This window comes from Lucilia sericata, unplaced genomic scaffold (assembly GCF_015586225.1).
Source record: "Lucilia sericata isolate MDLA Ls3-8-SP2 unplaced genomic scaffold, ASM1558622v1 Contig000216F_arrow, whole genome shotgun sequence".
NCBI classification, from domain to species: Eukaryota; Metazoa; Arthropoda; class Insecta; order Diptera; family Calliphoridae; genus Lucilia; species Lucilia sericata.
The window spans coordinates 274,465-294,033 of NW_023994244.1; the positions used below are offsets into that span (position 1 = coordinate 274,465).

Below are 19,569 nucleotides of genomic sequence, written 5' to 3' on the forward strand. Positions count from 1 at the left end.
AGTTAGTTAGTTAGTTAGTAGTTAGTTAGTTAGTTAGTTAGTTAGTTAGTTAGTTAGTTAGTTAGTTAGTTAGTTAGTTAGTTAGTTAGTTAGTTAGTTAGTAGTTAGTTAGTTAGTTAGTTAGTTAGTTAGTTAGTAGTTAGTTAGTTAGTTAGTTAGTTAGTTAGTTAGTTAGTTAGTTAGTTAGTTAGTTAGTTAGTTAGTTAGTTAGTTAGTTAGTTAGTTAGTTAGTTAGTTAGTTAGTTAGTTAGTTAGTTAGTTAGTTAGTTAGTTAGTTAGTTAGTTAGTTAGTTAGTTAGTTAGTTAGTTAGTTAGTTAGTTAGTTAGTTAGTTAGTTAGTTAGTTAGTTAGTTAGTTAGTTAGTTAGTTAGTTAGTTAGTTAGTTAGTTAGTTAGTTAGTTAGTTAGTTAGTTAGTTAGTTAGTTAGTTAGTTAGTTAGTTAGTTAGTTAGTTAGTTAGTTAGTTAGTTAGTTAGTTAGTTAGTTAGTTAGTTAGTTAGTTAGTTAGTTAGTTAGTTAGTTAGTTAGTAGTTAGTTAGTTAGTTAGTTAGTTAGTTAGTTAGTTAGTTAGTTAGTTAGTTAGTTAGTTAGTTAGTAGTTAGTTAGTTAGTTAGTTAGTTAGTTAGTTAGTTAGTTAGTTAGTTAGTTAGTTAGTCCAACATTTTACAACTATCTTTAACCCATCAATAAAGAATGCCGCCCTAATCATTACAGCAACTCCACTTACATACACTGTAGCGATATACATATAACCATACACTCTATAATCCAGAATTTTAACACTATTCGTACTACAAAAAGTGCCAGGTCCATTTATTTCCATTACCTGCTTTATCACTACTAGGTAGGACCTCGGTAACAAAAATCCTCTTAGCAAACGATTTCCCAACATTTACTTCGAAACTTTTCTCTTTGTGTAACATTACAACTTGATCCTTTAACAGCTTGAGTTTTCGCCATTCCCCCAGTATTTCTCTCTCATTTGTTTGTATGTTTACTGTCATCATTTTTTCCCCGTTTGGTTTGTGTTGTTGTTGCTGTTTTAAATGTCATTAACGCATTGTCAATTTAAACGTTCGTTAATTTAACGTAAACTCAAAGTGAAATACAACAACATTTTGTGCTGCCAAGTCAGATTTTATGGGCATTTAATCGTTTATAAATATTATTGACACATTTCATATGTTAATGCAAACAGGAAAAATTAAAAGAAAATTAAAAAAAATAAACTTAAGCTTACAATTCTTTTTTAAAATAAAGATTATTTTAAAAGTATTATGATAGTTTAAATTATTTAAAAATAAGCATTTTACTAATCAAGGTTGTTGGTATTATGGTTATTTTAAATCCCTTGTTATATTCACAAAATTCTTGAAATATGTTGTTGCATTTAAAAGTCTGGAACATTTGTATATGACATGCGGCACGTCAACATTGTGTAAAAATAATTAAATTTGTTGTTTTGTGTCCGTCGTTGGTTCTTTGGTTGAGAAAGGGCTTTCGTGTTTGTTAAGCCTATTTTTCTGTGCATGCTGTTGCATGGTCATCAAACCAAGCAACAACAAAAACAACAGCAGCAACATTGGAAAATAAAACATGAAATTTTTACATCAAAATGCATTGTATGTTCATAGCAGCATACGGTTAGTCAGAGTGACGTTGAAAATTGTGTTTACCTCAGTTTTATTTTTAAACTAAAATGACACAGGACAATAATAATGGCAATACAATGGAAGTAGCTGTAGAATTTACTCCAACAGCTGTTGGGAGTTTTTAAGAGTTGCCAGATTTGTTATTATTTTTATATAAAGCTGAACTGAAGTAGAACTGAACTAGAACTGAACTAGAACTGAACTAGAACTGAACTAGAACTGAACTAGAACTGAACTAGAACTGAACTAGAACTGAACTCTCTCATTGTTGACAAATTGTTGCATCAAGTCAACTGGCAACTCTGCATGTGCAAAAATGTTCGTTCCTAAAAATCTCTAAATAATTTTTTCATCATACAAGACTCTACTCTAGATAAACCCTCATAGAAGGTCGAAAATAACCAAAACAACGACAACATTTCTCACTAATTAGTGTCATTACACAGGCTCCATATGACGTAACAGCAACAAACTGTCATTAACAACACTTATAAACCTAAACTCACTCTCTCTCTCTAAAAAATAAACATGTTTGTGCAACCAAATACCCACAATTTAAATTTTAAAATGACAACAGTAAAAGGGAAATAAAATCCCTAAGAAAAAGAGGGGAATTAAATGCCTTCCAAAAACAGATTTGAATTTATATAATGGTGACAGTTGCTGTTTACAGGAAACAGCGAAAGAGGGAGAGCGATAGAGAGAGTGAGTGTGGAGTTGCCACACATATTACACACCTACGCCCTTCAGCTGATCATGTGTCAAAGAGTTAAGCTTACACCAACAATTACCATATTAACACACACAATTCCTTTCTCCTCATCCTACCTTTTGCTGTTATGCTAACGAAAGTGGATTTGAAAGCTGTGTTAAAACGTAATACGAGTAATATGTAAATGTTGTTTTTGTTGCTTTACCCTTATTACTAAACATCCGTTAAAAATAGCGTGTCTAACGGTAATTTTACACTTGGTCATTTTTTTTTTCTTTATTTTTTCTTTTTTGGCATTGGATTGACGGACATGAAAGGGTTTAAAAATCTTAAGCAATTTTCTTTTATTTGTATTAAAGAGAGAACACGTTATGCTTCAGAATATTGATTAAGCCTTAATGACTTACCTCAGCTTGTCCTCCGGCAGAAAGGAAGTCTTAACGGAAACGGAAATACAAACGCGCCAACCACTGCCATAAGTTACGTTAGCAAACTGAATGAATTTATTTAAAATGTACACGTTTTTCATACAAAATAAAAGAAAATATAAATGAAATAATTTCATTTTTGTTTCTTGTTTTTTTTTTGTTAATTAATACCAAGAATATAAAAATGTAAATTGAATACTGGACAAAAATATACAAAATAATTTAAGGACTTTTGGTTTTTTATATAGAACAAAGAAATTGTTTTTTATGAATTGTTAGTTTATTTCGCAGAAGTTTAAGTAAAAGTTATGAAAAAACGTCACGTTAAGTGGGGTTTTTTTTGTTTAATAAAAGATTTTTATTTGTTGTTTGTTTTAGTTGGATGTTTTTTGTGTTATTAATGAAAATATGTGGCCTATGAAACCTATGAAATATTCGTTGCAAACATTTTTTTCTATAGGTTTTTATTTTAAACATATGAAGGGCTTCTAGAGGAAAAAGAATGTGGAAAATGTTTAAAAAAAATTGTTGTATAACTAAGAAACTAATAAAAAATAATGTAATAACAAAAACAATGTTAACCAAATAGAAAAAAAAATTAAAAACAATTTATTATAAAGAAATGTTTGAAAAATTTCATTTATTTTTGTATTTTTTTTTTTTTTTTTGTAGTTTTTCTTTACAATTACCTTTCTTTTCAATATTGTTACTTTTTATTATTATTTAAAACATTTCACTCCAACCAATTAATTAAGCTAAAAATTTAAATAATGTTAACACTTTTTAATAAAAAAAAAATTACAAAACAATTATAATAATACCGCTTGCGAGAGCATGCCAAATTGTTGAAAAACAATTAATTAACATAAATAACAATTATTTTTCAATTTAACACTAACTTTTCATATTCATTGTCAAACTTGTTTAAAATGCCAATACCGCAAACATTATCAAAAAAACAACAAGAAATTAAACAAAAAAATTATAAATAAATATTGTTGCCGAATTTTCCATTAAAGAAATAAATAAAAGAGATATTCGGTTGTACCTACACTTGTCAAGATCTTCGTGTTTTATCGTTATAGCAATATTCGACCATAATCTTGTCCATAGTCTTTTTATGGTCGAATATTGCTATAACGATAAAACACGAAGATCTTGACAAGTGAAGGTACAACCGAATATCTCTTTTATTTAGTCTTGCCTATAGTCGAGCATATAATCTTGCCTATAGTTTAGACAATAGTGTTGCCAACAATCTAGACAATAATCTTGCCTCCAATATAGTCATGCCTATAATGAAAACTATAGTCTTATCTATAGTCTCGTCTATAGTTTTGCCTATAGTATCTACTATAGTCTTGTTAATAGACTCGACTATAGTCTTGCCTAGTCTTGTCTATAGTCTCGACTAACGTATTCTTTAAAATCTTGTCTGTAGTCTCGACTATAGTCTTGCCTATAGGCTCGACTATAGTCTTGTCTATAGGATCGACTATAGTCTTGTCTCAACTGTAGTCTTGTCTATAGTCTTATTAATAGCCTCGACTATTGTCTTGTCTATAGTTTCGATTAAAGTCTTGTTAATAGTCTCTTCTTTATTATAGTCTATTTTCTCGACTATAGTCTTGCCTATAGCATCGACTATAATCATGCCTCGACTATAGTCTTGCCTATAGCATCGACTATAAACATGCCTATAGCCTCGACTATAGTCTTGCCTATAGCATCGACTATAGTCATGCCTATAGCCTCGACTATAGTCGACATGCCTATAGCCTCGACTATAGTCTTGCCTATAGTCTCGACTAAAGTCTTGTCTATAGTCTCGACTAATGTCTTGTTTAAAGTCTTGTCTGTAGTCTCGACTATAGTCTTGCCGATTATGCTCGATTATAGTCTTGTTTATAGTCTCGACTATAGTCTTGTCTATAATCTCGACTGTAGCCTTGTCTATAGTCTCTCCTATATTATTGTCTATTTTCTCGACTATAGCCTTGCCTATAGTCACGACTATAGTCTTGTCTATAGTATCAGCTATAGTCTTGTCCATAATCTCGGCTATAGTCTTGTCTATAATCTTGCCTATACATAGAACCAACTACAGTCTGTCTCTGTATCTTGTACATTGTCTTGTCTACAATTTCGTCCGTAGTCTCTACTATTTTTAACTATATTCTATATAGTATCTCTAAGGTCTAGTATATAATCTCGCTTATAGTCTGATGTGGACTATAATCTAGTCTACAGTCTTGACTAAAGTCTAAACTAAAGTCACGACCTAGATCACCAGGGGAAACATTAATACTTGATAATATAAAATAGTTTAACCCTAAATAAACGAACCCAAATAACTAACCGAAACCGTATTATACGGTAGGTCGCACCCCATACCTTTGGCTGATTATTAATAGCGCAGTGTCTGCATAAGTGCTCTTTTATATGTCTGAACATGGACATTTTATATTATTATATTGCCGTAGCAGTAGTTATTGTTGTGAAGCCACCGTGAGCTGCTCAAAATAATGCATGTGGCACATAACAATTGTTGTTGTTGTTGCTGTTGTGTGGTAATTGTCAGCAGATTTATAATTGAACAAACGCGATTTTGACAGATTTCAACGATAATAATGCCAAAAGCAGCACTGACTACCTAACTGCCTGGCTGGCTGGTTGGCAGTGTCAGTATAGTAACTAAAGCTAAAAGTAGCTTTTTTTTTGTTTCTTTAGCTACTCACTCTCAACAGTATTTTGTCTATCTTTCCACCACCAATAACCACTATGTATGGAGCTAGCTGCCTGGCTGGCTTGGATGTCTAGTTGGATCTGTATACCATGTGGTTTGTTGACGTTTTGGAGTAAATCATAAAACAATTTTAAACAATATTTTTTTTTGCAATATAATGAGCAATTAACAAAACGGATAAATGGCAATTGAATGAATTGAATTGAATGGCAGCTTTAACATTCTTTACTGTTTTTTTCGTTTCGTTTTGTTGCAGTAATTTCGATTGTTTTTAAATTATTATTATTGTTGTTATTATTTAAACTTCAAAAAGTAATGATTTTGACTTATTGAGTGACTCTAACTGTAATTATAGACATTTTTTGTATTTTGTTTACTTTTTTATTGATAAGGAAAGAGAGGGAGAGCCTGAAACCGCAGAGTTATAAAAGTGTAACCGTTATATTTATGTTATTAATTAAGTGGCCATATTTTTAAAAGAAAAAAAAAGACTTGCCATATTTGGTGACATCTTTTTATATAGAAATAGAGGGAGTTGTATGAGTTTAACTGTTATCTTAAGTAAATAAACGAAGACTTTCTTTTTTAATAGCAATTTCTTTTAATTTTATGTTAATTGCTGCTTCTTCTCCTTTTAAATATTTCTTATTAACCTAAAAGACTTATTTAGCCTTCATCATTATTTTCCCATAAATATAAAAAAACCCAAAAAGGCAAAGAAACTCCTCAAAAATATAAAAAAAATACCGTCACATTGTTTAACACTAATCTATAAATTGTTTACAACGCCTAAACACATTCTACAAACTAAAACAATAACAACATCAGGAGCAGCAGCAGCTGTAGTAGCAGCCAACATGCCACACCAATTTCAAACATACATAAAGTATCGTTCGTATGAAAAAATCCAATAAAATCAAAAACATTTACAATTTATTTTATAACAATACATACAACAACAGCAAAGAATTTCAAACTCTGAGGGTGGAGCACACAAAACAGGATTTGAACAAACCAAGAATCCAAATAATCAAAGCCACCAAAAAGAAATACATTTGAAGGTATGTGTGTGTGTATTTCTCTGTTAGCAAATGTAATAAAGTTGTTAAAAGCACACACCATATGTAGAGATTTCTATAGAGAAACGAGGTTGAAACAAGAAATTATTTCAAAAAACAGAAGAAGTTTAATAAAAATCCAATCAAACTTGATTTGACGGAAATAAACATATGGCAACTACATATTAGAAGTGGTGATATTATATCAATATGGCAACATTGCTAACTTATTTTTACGAATGTGGGGCTTTAACAGTCTTAATTTGTCTCGAGTAAAATCCGATCTCTGGTCTCGTCTATAGTCTGTTCTACAGTTTCAACTATAATCTGGTACATAGTTTAGACTATAGTCATGTGCATATTATCGACTTTGGTCTGGTTTACATTTATTACTTATAGTGTTGTCTGTGGACTAGAACCTGGTTTAATTTCCTAACTGTGGTCTGGTCTATAATCTTGACTATAGCCTCTGGTCTATAGTTTCGATAATAGTATGATCTACAGTTTTGATTATACTCTGGTCTATGGTATGTTCTGGTCAATAGTCTTGACTATGGCCAAGTTTATAGTTTTGACTATCAATTATAGTGTGGTCTATGGACTAGAGTCTAATCTAACTTCTCGACTGTAGTCTGGTCTAAAGTTGACAGTTTCGTCTATATTTTGGTCTACAGTTTCCATTATAGACTGTGGTCTGGTCTTCAGTTTCGATAATAGTCTCTCTATAATTTTGACTATATTTTGTACAATAGTCTCGATTATAGTGTGGTGTATGTACTCTAGTCTATACATAGTCTGGTCTATATTTATACCCTGATCTCTATTCTCATCTATAGCCTGGTAATAAATCTATTCTACAGTCTGGACTATAGTCTGGTTTATAGTTTCGTTTATAGTATGTTTTATTGTGTTGACTTTAGTCTTATTAAAAGTTTGATAACTGTGGTCTGGTCTATAATCTTGACTATAGCCTCTGGTCTATAGTTTCGATAATAGTATGATCTACAGTTTTGATTATACTCTGGTCTATGGTATGTTCTGGTCAATAGTCTTGACTATGGCCAAGTTTATAGTTTTGACTATCAATTATAGTGTGGTCTATGGACTATAGTCTAATCTAACTTCTCGACTGTAGTCTGGTCTAAAGTTGACAGTTTCGTCTATATTTTGGTCTACAGTTTCCATTATAGACTGTGGTCTGGTCTTCAGTTTCGATAATAGTCTCTCTATAATTTTGACTATATTTTGTACAATAGTCTCGATTATAGTGTGGTGTATGTACTCTAGTCTATACATAGTCTGGTCTATATTTATACCCTGATCTCTATTCTCATCTATAGCCTGGTAATAAATCTATTCTACAGTCTGGACTATAGTCTGGTTTATAGTTTCGTTTATAGTATGTTTTATTGTGTTGACTTTAGTCTTATTAAAAGTTTGATAACTGTGGTCTGGTCTATAATCTTGACTATAGCCTCTGGTCTATAGTTTCGATAATAGTATGATCTACAGTTTTGATTATACTCTGGTCTATGGTATGTTCTGGTCAATAGTCTTGACTATGGCCAAGTTTATAGTTTTGACTATCAATTATAGTGTGGTCTATGGACTATAGTCTAATCTAACTTCTCGACTGTAGTCTGGTCTAAAGTTGACAGTTTCGTCTATATTTTGGTCTACAGTTTCCATTATAGACTGTGGTCTGGTCTTCAGTTTCGATAATAGTCTCTCTATAATTTTGACTATATTTTGTACAATAGTCTCGATTATAGTGTGGTGTATGTACTCTAGTCTATACATAGTCTGGTCTATATTTATACCCTGATCTCTATTCTCATCTATAGCCTGGTAATAAATCTATTCTACAGTCTGGACTATAGTCTGGTTTATAGTTTCGTTTATAGTATGTTTTATTGTGTTGACTTTAGTCTTATTAAAAGTTTGATATATGGACTAGAATCTGCTTTAATCTATCGACTATTGCTGCCAAACAGGTCTATAGTTTGGATAATTGTATGGTCTAAAGTTTCGATTATAGTCTGATTATAGTTTTGACTATACTTTAGACTTTAGTGTCAATTATAGTGTGGTGTATGAACTTTAGTCTGGTCTAAGGTCTTGACAGTACTTTGGTCTATAATCCCGATTACAGTCTGAAGTTACTTATTAATCCTTCCTCGTTTTTTGTATAAAAATGTAAAAAATGTATGTTTCTTGCTTGAAAAGCGTTAACAATTTTACACGCTGTTTTGTTTTTGTAAATGTCTGCCTGGTTTTTTTCCCCATTCAACTCTGTTTACAGGCTTTCTTCTTCATTTTCTATCGTTTTGCTAAACAATTGACGTTTGGCTGTCAATTGCAGGGAGAACACGTACGTAACACTTAAACAACCATAAATACCAATCAACACCATAAGTTGAGCATGACTACTGCTAACTCTGCACCTATTACTTATACATTTGTTGTAACAATGTTTGTTGTGTTTTAGAAACAACAAACATATCAATAGAATATATTGGGAAATTGTAAAAAATCAACAAAATACCAATAGGGAATGATTTACTTTAGCACTTCCTTCTCTCTTTTGGTTTTTCTTTTTTGCAACCAATAAGTACTCAATCATTTTCACACACACACTCTCGTTCTCACTTAATAAAAATATAATGGGTCATAAATCCCGTTATACACCGAGTGTTTATGAAATGTTATGAAAACATCAAGTGGCAACACTTGAAAATAATAAAAACAAACTTACAGTGATTTTTTTTACTGTTCGACTTGTTTTTTATGTCATTTTTATACGTATTATCATCATCTGGTACTTGTGAGAGCACAAAATGAAAATGAAATATTTAAGCTGTCAAATTGTTTAATAACCCCCAAAGAAAAGAAAACATACATTAAATTGTGTTAAAGTGCTTGTAAACACTTGTTTTTTTTTTTGTGAAAAAGACATGAAAAAAAACTGTCAATAATTTCAACAATTGTTAAAAATGAAAACAATTATTTAATGTGTCTTTAAACTAGAAATTAAAGAAAGAACGGTTGTCAAGGTTTTTTGGTTTATGTTTTAAAAGTTTTTATGGGGTTTCCCTGCTTTTTTTGGTCATACATATTGGTCATTAGGGTCTCAACAATGTACTTATGTTATTGTTTTTTTCATATGAATATTTTGTATTAACTTTAAGAAACTTCTTTTGTTTTTAAATTTATTTTAAAAGCAAAGTATTTTGTTTAAAAAACTTAACAAAAATAAGTTGAAATCTTGGAGAGAGGAATGGAATTTGTTCCTACAAATAGAAAAATTAATAAAAATTTTAAAAATTAATTTTATTATAAATATTAAAAAAAATTAAAAAAGAGCTTTAAGGTTTTTCGCAGGATTTGAACTCATAACCTTTCGGGTTCTAGTAACAGTCCTTAGCCACTAGGCTATGGCAAGCAGGCTTGTGCCTGCAAAATAAATGTCCTCAAATGTTAAACATTACTTAGTAGGCATGATCTTGTTTGCCAAAATAAAGGACACAATTATTTTACAAAAACTAAAAGGGCAAAGTTCTAATTCAAACCATGAACAGTTTCATGGCAAATATGCAAAATATGTTTCAACAATTAATGCAGAATCAAAGCATGCTCATGCAGATCCTGCTAAATAAAAAATGAATTCTCTAAGAATTTGTTTTTGGAATGCTAACGGCCTTAGCCAACACAAGAATGAAGTAGAACAATTCCTGCTACTTCAGGAAATTGACGTACTACTCGTCTCTGAAACACACTTTACCCTAAAGAATTGTTTCAGAATTAATGGATACTACACTTATGATACAAAACATCCAAGTGGCAGAGCCCTTGGTGGAACAGCCATTTTAGTGAGAAAAAATATTAGACATTTCCCAATGCCAGAATACAAAAAGGACCATATCCAGGCCACCTCTATAAATATACCTGATAGTCGAGTTACAATATCTTCAATATATTGTCCTCCTAGGTATAATGTTAATCGAGAGCAGTTTCTCGAATACTTTAAAACTCTTGGCCCAAGATTCATAGCAGCTGGTGATTATAATGCAAAACATACATTTTGGGGCTCTCGCCTCATTACTCCCAAAGGCAGACAATTGCTAGAAGCAATATCGTACAACAGACTAGATGCCATATCTAGTGGCCAACCTACCTATTGGCCTACAGACCTCAATAAGATTCCCGATCTAATTGACTTTGCTGTAATCAAAAATATAAAACGAGAATTTATTTCAGTGATCCCTTCATTGGACCTCTCGTCAGACCACTCGCCTACAATTTTAACGTTATTAGAAACCCCAAATAAATTGGAAAACTATTGTTCTTGTTTCCCTAACAAGAAAACGAACTGGTTAAAGTATAAAATGTATGTTAGCTCACATCTGCCACAAAACATTTCATTGAAGAATGACCATGAAATACAATTCGCTGTCGATATATTTACGGATATCTTACAAGATGCTGTCAAAGTGTCTACACCCCCAGTCACCTTGGGAGACTTCAAAAAATCGAAATGTCCTAGGAACATTGAGTCTCTTATTAAAGAAAAGAGAACACTCAGACGTCAATGGCAACAATCACGATCTCCAAACATAAAGGTTAAACTTAATCAGTGCCAAAGAAGACTTCACATCGCTTTAAAGGATAATAAGGAATCTAATCTGAGAAATTATCTCAAAAACTTAGACCCTACTAAGAAAACAGAATATAGTCTCTGGAAAGCTGTTAAAAATATGCAGTGCCCTATTGCATATGAGTCACCTATACGCCTCCAGAATGGTCAATGGGCAAGAAATACGTCAGAAAAAATTGAAGCATTCGCCAATCACTTGGAGAATGTGTTTACTCAAAATGATACAGATTCTTCTATTAGTGCTAACATTATAAATAATGTGGTTCCACACCCAATAAAATTCCGGTTCTCTACCGTGAAGATGACAATCAAAGGTCTAAAGGCAGGAAAATCACCTGGTATAGATAAAATTACTACCACGATGATAAGTAACCTGCCCAATTCAGCACTGAGAATTATTTTGTTCATCTTTAACTCGATGCTACGTATTGGATACTTCCCTAACTCATGGAAAGTATCCGAGATTGTTATGATACCAAAACCGGGGAAAGATGTCACTCAAGTGACATCATACCGTCCCATTAGCCTGTTGTCTTTATTCTCAAAACTTTTTGAAAAGTTATTGCTTGAAAGCCTTTTAGTACACTTTAACGATAATCGCATTATTCCTGGCCATCAGTTTGGTTTCAGAAGAAAGCACAGCACTATCGAACAGGTACATCGAATAACAACTCTTATTCGGAAGGCCTTCGAGAGCAAGCAATATTGCTCTGCATTATTCATAGATATTTCTCAAGCTTTTGATAAAGTCTGGCACGATGGACTAATACACAAAATTATCACATTACTACCTGCGAATGTTCACAAACTGCTTAAAAATTACATATATGAAAGATCTTTTCAAATCAGATCTAAAGATGTGATCTCTTCACGTCGAAAAATATCTGCTGGAGTACCCCAGGGGAGTATTCTAGGTCCGCTCCTATATATTTTATATACTGCAGATATGCCAACGAGCGCACTGACTCACACATCTACATTTGCGGATGATACCGCTTTTGTAAGCATGCATGCAAACCCTTCAATAGCTTCTGAACAACTCCAGTTTCACATCGGCGAATTGGAAAAATGGCTGGACAAATGGAAAATAAAAGTCAATGCTACAAAATGTACTCACGTTACATTTACTTTAAGAAGGGAAAATTGTCCTCCCGTGCAGATAAACAATATAAAAATTCCTGAACAAAGCCATGTGAGATATCTTGGTATCCACCTTGATCGCCGCTTAACATGGACTCACCACATTGAAGCCAAGGTTACACAAATAAAATTAAAGTCAGCTCAATTGTACTGGCTAATTGGACCACGGTCTGCTCTAGACTTGGAGTACAAAGTGCTTTTGTACAAAACAGTTATAAAACCGATATGGCTATACGGCATTCAACTGTGGGGAACAGCCTCCTCATCTAATGTTGAAAAATTACAAAGAAAGCAGTCAGCACTGTTAAGGTCAATAACAGGTGCCCCGTGGTACATTCGCAATAGTAATATTCATAGGGATCTCAATGTCCCCATAATACGCGAGGAGATCAAACTCTCTTGTTTAACCTACCTGTCGAAACTAATGGATCACCCAAATCCCCTTGCCAGGGAGTTGCTGTCATTTGAGGGTCATAGACGACTGAGAAGAACGGAAACATTGGATTTTGCCAGATAATCAAATTATCGAGAACTTTTGTTGAAATTGCAGTGGCAATAACGACGTTAGTTATAGTTTAGGTTAAGATTTCAATACTTATTGTAAATTTCTATGTAAGAAAGATTCAATAAATAATAAGTAAAATGAAAAAAAAAAAAAAAGTTCAAATGAAACATTTGATTTTCTACACCAAAGACCTATTTTATAGGACAATATTTGGATTAAGTCTAGTCTATAGTGTAGTCTATAGTCTAGTCTATAGTGTAGTCTAGTCTAGTCTATAGTCTAGTCTATAGTCTAGTCTATAGTCTAGTCTATAGTCTAGTCTATAGTCTAGTCTATAGTCTAGTCTATAGTCTAGTCTATAGTCTAGTCTATAGTCTAGTCTATAGTCTAGTCTATAGTCTAGTCTATAGTCTAGTCTATAGTCTAGTCTATAGTCTAGTCTATAGTCTAGTCTATAGTCTAGTCTATAGTCTAGTCTATAGTCTAGTCTATAGTCTAGTCTATAGTCTAGTCTATAGTCTAGTCTATAGTCTAGTCTATAGTCTAGTCTATAGTCTAGTCTATAGTCTAGTCTATAGTCTAGTCTATAGTCTAGTCTATAGTCTAGTCTATAGTCTAGTCTATAGTCTAGTCTATAGTCTAGTCTATAGTCTAGTCTATAGTCTAGTCTATAGTCTAGTCTATAGTCTAGTCTATAGTCTAGTCTATAGTCTAGTCTATAGTCTAGTCTATAGTCTAGTCTATAGTCTAGTCTATAGTCTAGTCTATAGTCTAGTCTATAGTCTAGTCTATAGTCTAGTCTATAGTCTAGTCTATAGTCTAGTCTATAGTCTAGTCTATAGTCTAGTCTATAGTCTAGTCTATAGTCTAGTCTATAGTCTAGTCTATAGTCTAGTCTATAGTCTAGTCTATAGTCTAGTCTATAGTCTAGTCTATAGTCTAGTCTATAGTCTAGTCTATAGTCTAGTCTATAGTCTAGTCTATAGTCTAGTCTATAGTCTAGTCTATAGTCTAGTCTATAGTCTAGTCTATAGTCTAGTCTATAGTCTAGTCTATAGTCTAGTCTATAGTCTAGTCTATAGTCTAGTCTATAGTCTAGTCTATAGTCTAGTCTATAGTCTAGTCTATAGTCTAGTCTATAGTCTAGTCTATAGTCTAGTCTATAGTCTAGTCTATAGTCTAGTCTATAGTCTAGTCTATAGTCTAGTCTATAGTCTAGTCTATAGTCTAGTCTATAGTCTAGTCTATAGTCTAGTCTATAGTCTAGTCTATAGTCTAGTCTAGTCTAGTCTAGTCTAGTCTAGTCTGTAGTCTAGTCTATAGTCTAGTCTGTAGTCTAGTCTATAGTCTAGTCTATAGTCTAGTCTATAGTCTAGTCTATAGTCTAGTCTATAGTCTAGTCTATAGTCTAGTCTATAGTCTAGTCTATAGTCTAGTCTATAGTCTAGTCTATAGTCTAGTCTTTAGTCTAGTCTATAGTCTAGTCTTTAGTCTAGTCTTTAGTCTAGTCTATAGTCTAGTCTATAGTCTAGTCTATAGTCTAGTCCATAGTCTAGTCTATAGTCTGGTCTATAGTCTAGTCTAGTCTATAGTCTAGTCTAGTCTAGTCTAGTCTAGTCTAGTCTAGTCTAGTCTAGTCTAGTCTAGTCTAGTCTAGTCTAGTCTAGTCTAGTCAAGTCTAGTCTAGTCTAGTCTAGTCTATAGTCTAGTCTATTGTCTAGTCTATAGTCTAGTATATAGTCTAGTCTATAGTCTAGTCCATTAGTCTAGTCTATAGTCTAGTCTATAGTCTAGTCTAGTCTAGTCTATAGTCTAGTCTATAGTCTAGTCTATAGTCTAGTCTATAGTCTAGTCTGTAGTCTAGTCCATAGTCTAGTCTATAGTCTAGTCTATAGTTTAATCTATAGTTTAGTCTATAGTCTAGTCTATAGACAAGACTATAGTCTAGTCTAGACTATAGTCTAGTCCATAGTCTTATCTATAATCTAGTCCTTGTTGTTAGAAAACACGTGTTTTCTTCACTAACGGCAAGTTATGGCAACACCACCTATCTAAATGACTGTTCAACACTGTCAGCTTAATGATGCCAATTTAACTTTTTAATCAAAACTCCTTAAAATCACTTATTTCAACAATTTCTTTAAATTTTATTCTAAAAACAAATTTTTGGAATTACATTTCTGTTCTTTAAGTTAACTAGTTTATAAAATGCAAATTATTAAATATCCATACATAAATTACTTTAACTAACAAATTCATTACAGTTTTGTCGCAAAAAGCATAAAAAGAAATACAATTTTTTATCAATCGACCAAATACTAGTTTTTGCATAAAAATTTTGTTTTAGAATAAATGGCCGCAGAGAACAAACTAAACATCCATTCATGTATACAGCATGAATGGCCGGCCGGGCCAATACATAGTTAGCAACTAGTATAATATTACACGCGGTTTTCAATAACACATTCAATTTGCATAAATTGATTTGATTGAATTTTTATGAAGAGTCAGTTTATTGCGCCCAGCTTACTACACTCACACATACACTTGACAAACAACATGAGCTAACTGACAGTTAGACAGACACTTTCTAAATTGCATGTGACAGAATTGGGAAAAATTAATTGAAAATATGTGACATTTAAAAGGTGGGTGGAAAAAGTGCTGAAAACTTTTATAAAATTTATTAACTTTAATATTAATAAACATTTTAAATAATTTCTTTATATTCTAAATATTGTTGAATTTGTTTAAATTTAATTTTTAATATTTAACAGTTATTATTAAAATACCCTTTATTTCTCTAAACCTCTATTGACCAATTCTTTGCTGCCTAAAGTTTTTTGTTTTAGAAAATACTAAATGAATATTTATTTATTCAAAACTTCATAATTGCATTTTCAATCCCATACAGTCGGAAGATGCTTATCGGACATAAATGGCCACAGAATAGTTAGTAACTAAAATTTCCTTTTACAAATTTCTTCTTTTACGAAAAAAAACTAAAATAAAACTAATTATTAGTCATAATCTATGTAAAAACAGACAACCACAATTTTCAACGCCGAAGCAAATTACAAAAATTATAGTAGCTAAAGTGTTGGGGAAACATTAAAACCCTCAGCTTAAAACAATGCGGTTAGAATGTGTTAAAATATGATAATTGTAACTAAATTCCCATATTTACATTTCTACTACTCTTGCAATGAACGTTAAACTAACAAGCAGCCTTTCAGCATAAATCTATTAAAAGGTTGCCTGACTATTTTTCATTGTTTCTCTCCATACAGCCGTAGAAGTGGGTAAGAGTTTCACTTTATAAATCAATAGAAATAGTAATAATATTTGTTACATAAATTTCATTTACAAAATTTTATTCAAATTATATAATGAATTGTGCAGTAGTAATTTATGACAAAATTCAAATAGTATACAATTTATGGGTAATTGTTTTCTAACTCTTTTTTTTTCTCTTATTTTTTACTTATTACAATAAAATATTACTGTTTGCCGGCTGTTTGCTATTATTATGATTTACAATAAAAATTTATTTATGATGATGATTTTCTGTTTTATTATTTAATATAAAATTTCAAACCACAAAATTTTTATTAATAAAAAAAACTACTACTGTTGAAAAAACAAGGGTTTCAAATAACTGAATAATTGCATTGTTTAACAACATGTAATTGAACAGTTATTGGCGGTGAAAATACAATAAAAAAAGTAATATCTATTGCAAAAAGATATGTATGCAGATGAATGGGAAAATCATTTGAATGGAAATTATGAAATAATAAAATATTGTTTTACAATTAATAAAATTTTTAGAGAATTGCCGAGTTTAAAGAGTTAGTTTTATCTTTTTATAATAATGCAATAGCAAAAAAAGTGTTATTAAAATGAAATTTAAGGCAAAAATATAAAATTTTTGTTAAAATAAGAGATTTTAGATGATTTTATTTGTAAATTACTTAAGAAACAATTAAAGCCCAATTTACAAGAGCACAAAAGTAATATGATCTGTCAAAATTTTGTGTAAAGGAGTACGGATGGGATCGTCTAAAACAATATTTAATGAAACCATCACACATTGAGAGAAAATATGGGTGCAAAATATCACATTCGCATGGCTCTCTTCATTTTTTGAAATTATTAAAAAACAAGCGGGTCACATTAGATCAGGGATGTATTTTTATGTAAACACATACAAAATAAGTGAAACAGCTGTTTCCATTTTACTTTGTTATTGTTTTATACCAATCGTGTAAACACACAATATATAAATCTTACGACTTTTATTCTCTTTTTTGTCATACGGATGGAATTTCATTTTACCTTTTCATTAGACTTTACGTACGTAAAGTGTGATCGTGTAAAGGGCACTTAAGTAACAGTGTTGTCTACTCTTGGAAACTTGTTTGTTTGTGAAAACACATGACTGTTGAACTGGTAACCTTAAAAAAGTAATAATTTATAAAAGTTCTATAAATAAACTTTTTTAGATAAGAGATTTTTGGATTTTTTTTATTAGAGTTAAAAGAACGATGATGAAAACTATTAAAATAAGTTCGAAAAATCTACTTTTAAAAAAAACCGACTTTTGATAAAGTCGGAAAGTCAAAGAGTTGACTTTCGATAAATAATACAATTTAGATGTTTTTGCTATGTCCGTCAGTAACCAAAAATTTTGAAAATTTTCGCGAATTATTTCGAAGTCTACTTTTATCTTAAAAGCAAGTCAAATTTTAGAACAAAAATAGTAGACATCGACTTTTATCTACAAAAAGTCGACTGTTCGAAATTTATAGAATCTTACAAGAAGTCATTTTTTCGACTTTATTAAAACAAAAAAGTCGACTTTTTTAAAAGTCGGTTTATAGAATTCTACTTTTTAGTGTTCTATAAATCGACTTTTGAATAATCGAACAATCGACTTTTTGTCGAAAAGAGGAAAATCGACTTTTCATACATCGCAAAAAGTCGAAAAGTCGACTTTTTGTTTTAACTACTGCTTGATCTTCTTGTGGAAGTGTTGCCAATTTTACTTTTAACTACTTGACTATGGTTGCCAACTGCATTCCAACATACTTCGAAGATTTCAGAAATTATTTTCATTCCATTTTCCATTTTCATTAAATTTTTTTTTTTCATTTTCCAAAATAATTTCATTTATTTTTCTTTAAAATTAAAAAAATTAATAAATAAAATAAAAAAAAATTTCGATTGCCCTCTGTGAGGTTTGAACTCACGACCCCTGGTTTACGAGACCAGTGCTCTACCACTGAGCTAAAAGGGCGCCAAAGGCCGCTGGACAAAAACTTAATAAAAGTAGCAGGCCCAATAAAAACAACAAAAAAATGTGTGAAAAAATACTAGAATTCTATACAAAATACAAAAATTCTTAAACTTTTGCTAAAATACTACAGTTTTTTGTTGTTATATTTTATGGATTTTTATTTTAGATTTATTTTTAGAACACACAAAATCTCGTCATTTTCCTTTTTATATTGTTGTTGTGTCAAAGAACAAAAACAACAACAGTTGCCATAGAATTTGTTTTTGTTTTGTTTGCACAAATCTAAAAATAGTTTCATCGGCTTGCTTACTCATTTCTGCTGGTAATTTGTTTTTGTTTACTCTTTCTCTGTCACTTTCTTTCTCGCTCTTATAAAGGGAGCATGCCTTATAGAATTAGTTGACTCATTTTGTGTGTGTGTATGTGTATTTGTTGTTTCTTCATTCTTTTGCAAATTAAAGGTTTTTATTGTTATTGTTGTGTTTATAGCTTGTTGTTGTTGTAAGAGTGAGGGGGGTTCTAGTGTGTTGTATTCATAAACAGTTTTTGGCAGCGAAGAAACCACCGGCTCGTTGGTCTAGGGGTATGATTCTCGCTTCGGGTGCGAGAGGTCCCGGGTTCAATTCCCGGACGAGCCCAAGTGTGTGGATTCTCCTCTGGGGATTTCCGCAAATAGCTTTTTTTCAATGTAATTTGTTTGAATATTAAATTTAATATGAAAATGGAACTGTATCTGAAGATCTTTAAAGAAATGATTAGAAGAATGAGTTTGTGAGTTAAAGAGAGAGTGTGGGAGGTAGTAGTAGATATTTCTATTTTTTCTAGAATTTTGATTAATTTTTATTTAACTTTTCCTCACGTTTTTATTACTAGAAAAAAATCTCAGTTCTTCCCCTTTTTTTAACTCTACTGAGGCGAAAAATTTAAATTGTTTTTTTTTTGTATTAAAATTTTTTTCTATATAAAGTAACATCAGTTGTTGTTACTTGCGGCTAATAATTCATTTGTTTTTATAAGGGATCCTTAAAAAATATACATTTTTTTTCAACTTGTTCTTCATATACTTTACCAAAGTTTTTTTGTTTTAACCATTTGTTTCCATGTTTTTATTGTAGTTTTAACTACTACGTGTTGTTTGCTAAACTGCCTGGTCATTTACTTGGTCCTTCAAAAGTTTTTATTTTTGTTTTTATTTTTGAAACAACTTTTATCCAAAACGTTTGGCTAGTCGTTTATGTTTACGAGAAATTGTTTAACTATTTCGCTTTTAGATTTGAAAACAAACAAAACTTTTTACATTTTTCATTATGTCTTCTACGTGATATTTTCTTTAACTGTTAAAAATTGTTCTTTAAAGAGTTTTCTTAAAAAGGAGT

At 31.3% G+C, this 19,569-nt stretch overlaps 1 protein-coding gene and 2 non-coding genes across 3 annotated transcripts in view; 2 read left to right on the plus strand and 1 right to left on the minus strand.

Annotated features, from left to right (window-relative positions):
* LOC119602245 (LIM/homeobox protein Lhx2) overlaps positions 1-19,569 on the plus strand; it is a 90,225-nt gene that overhangs the window by 59,522 nt on the left and 11,134 nt on the right. The window lies entirely within an intron of this gene.
* On the minus strand, positions 18,122-18,193 carry Trnat-cgu. Its single transcript has one exon. It is a non-coding gene; the product is annotated as a tRNA-Thr (tRNA).
* On the plus strand, positions 18,760-18,831 carry Trnap-cgg. Its single transcript has one exon. It is a non-coding gene; the product is annotated as a tRNA-Pro (tRNA).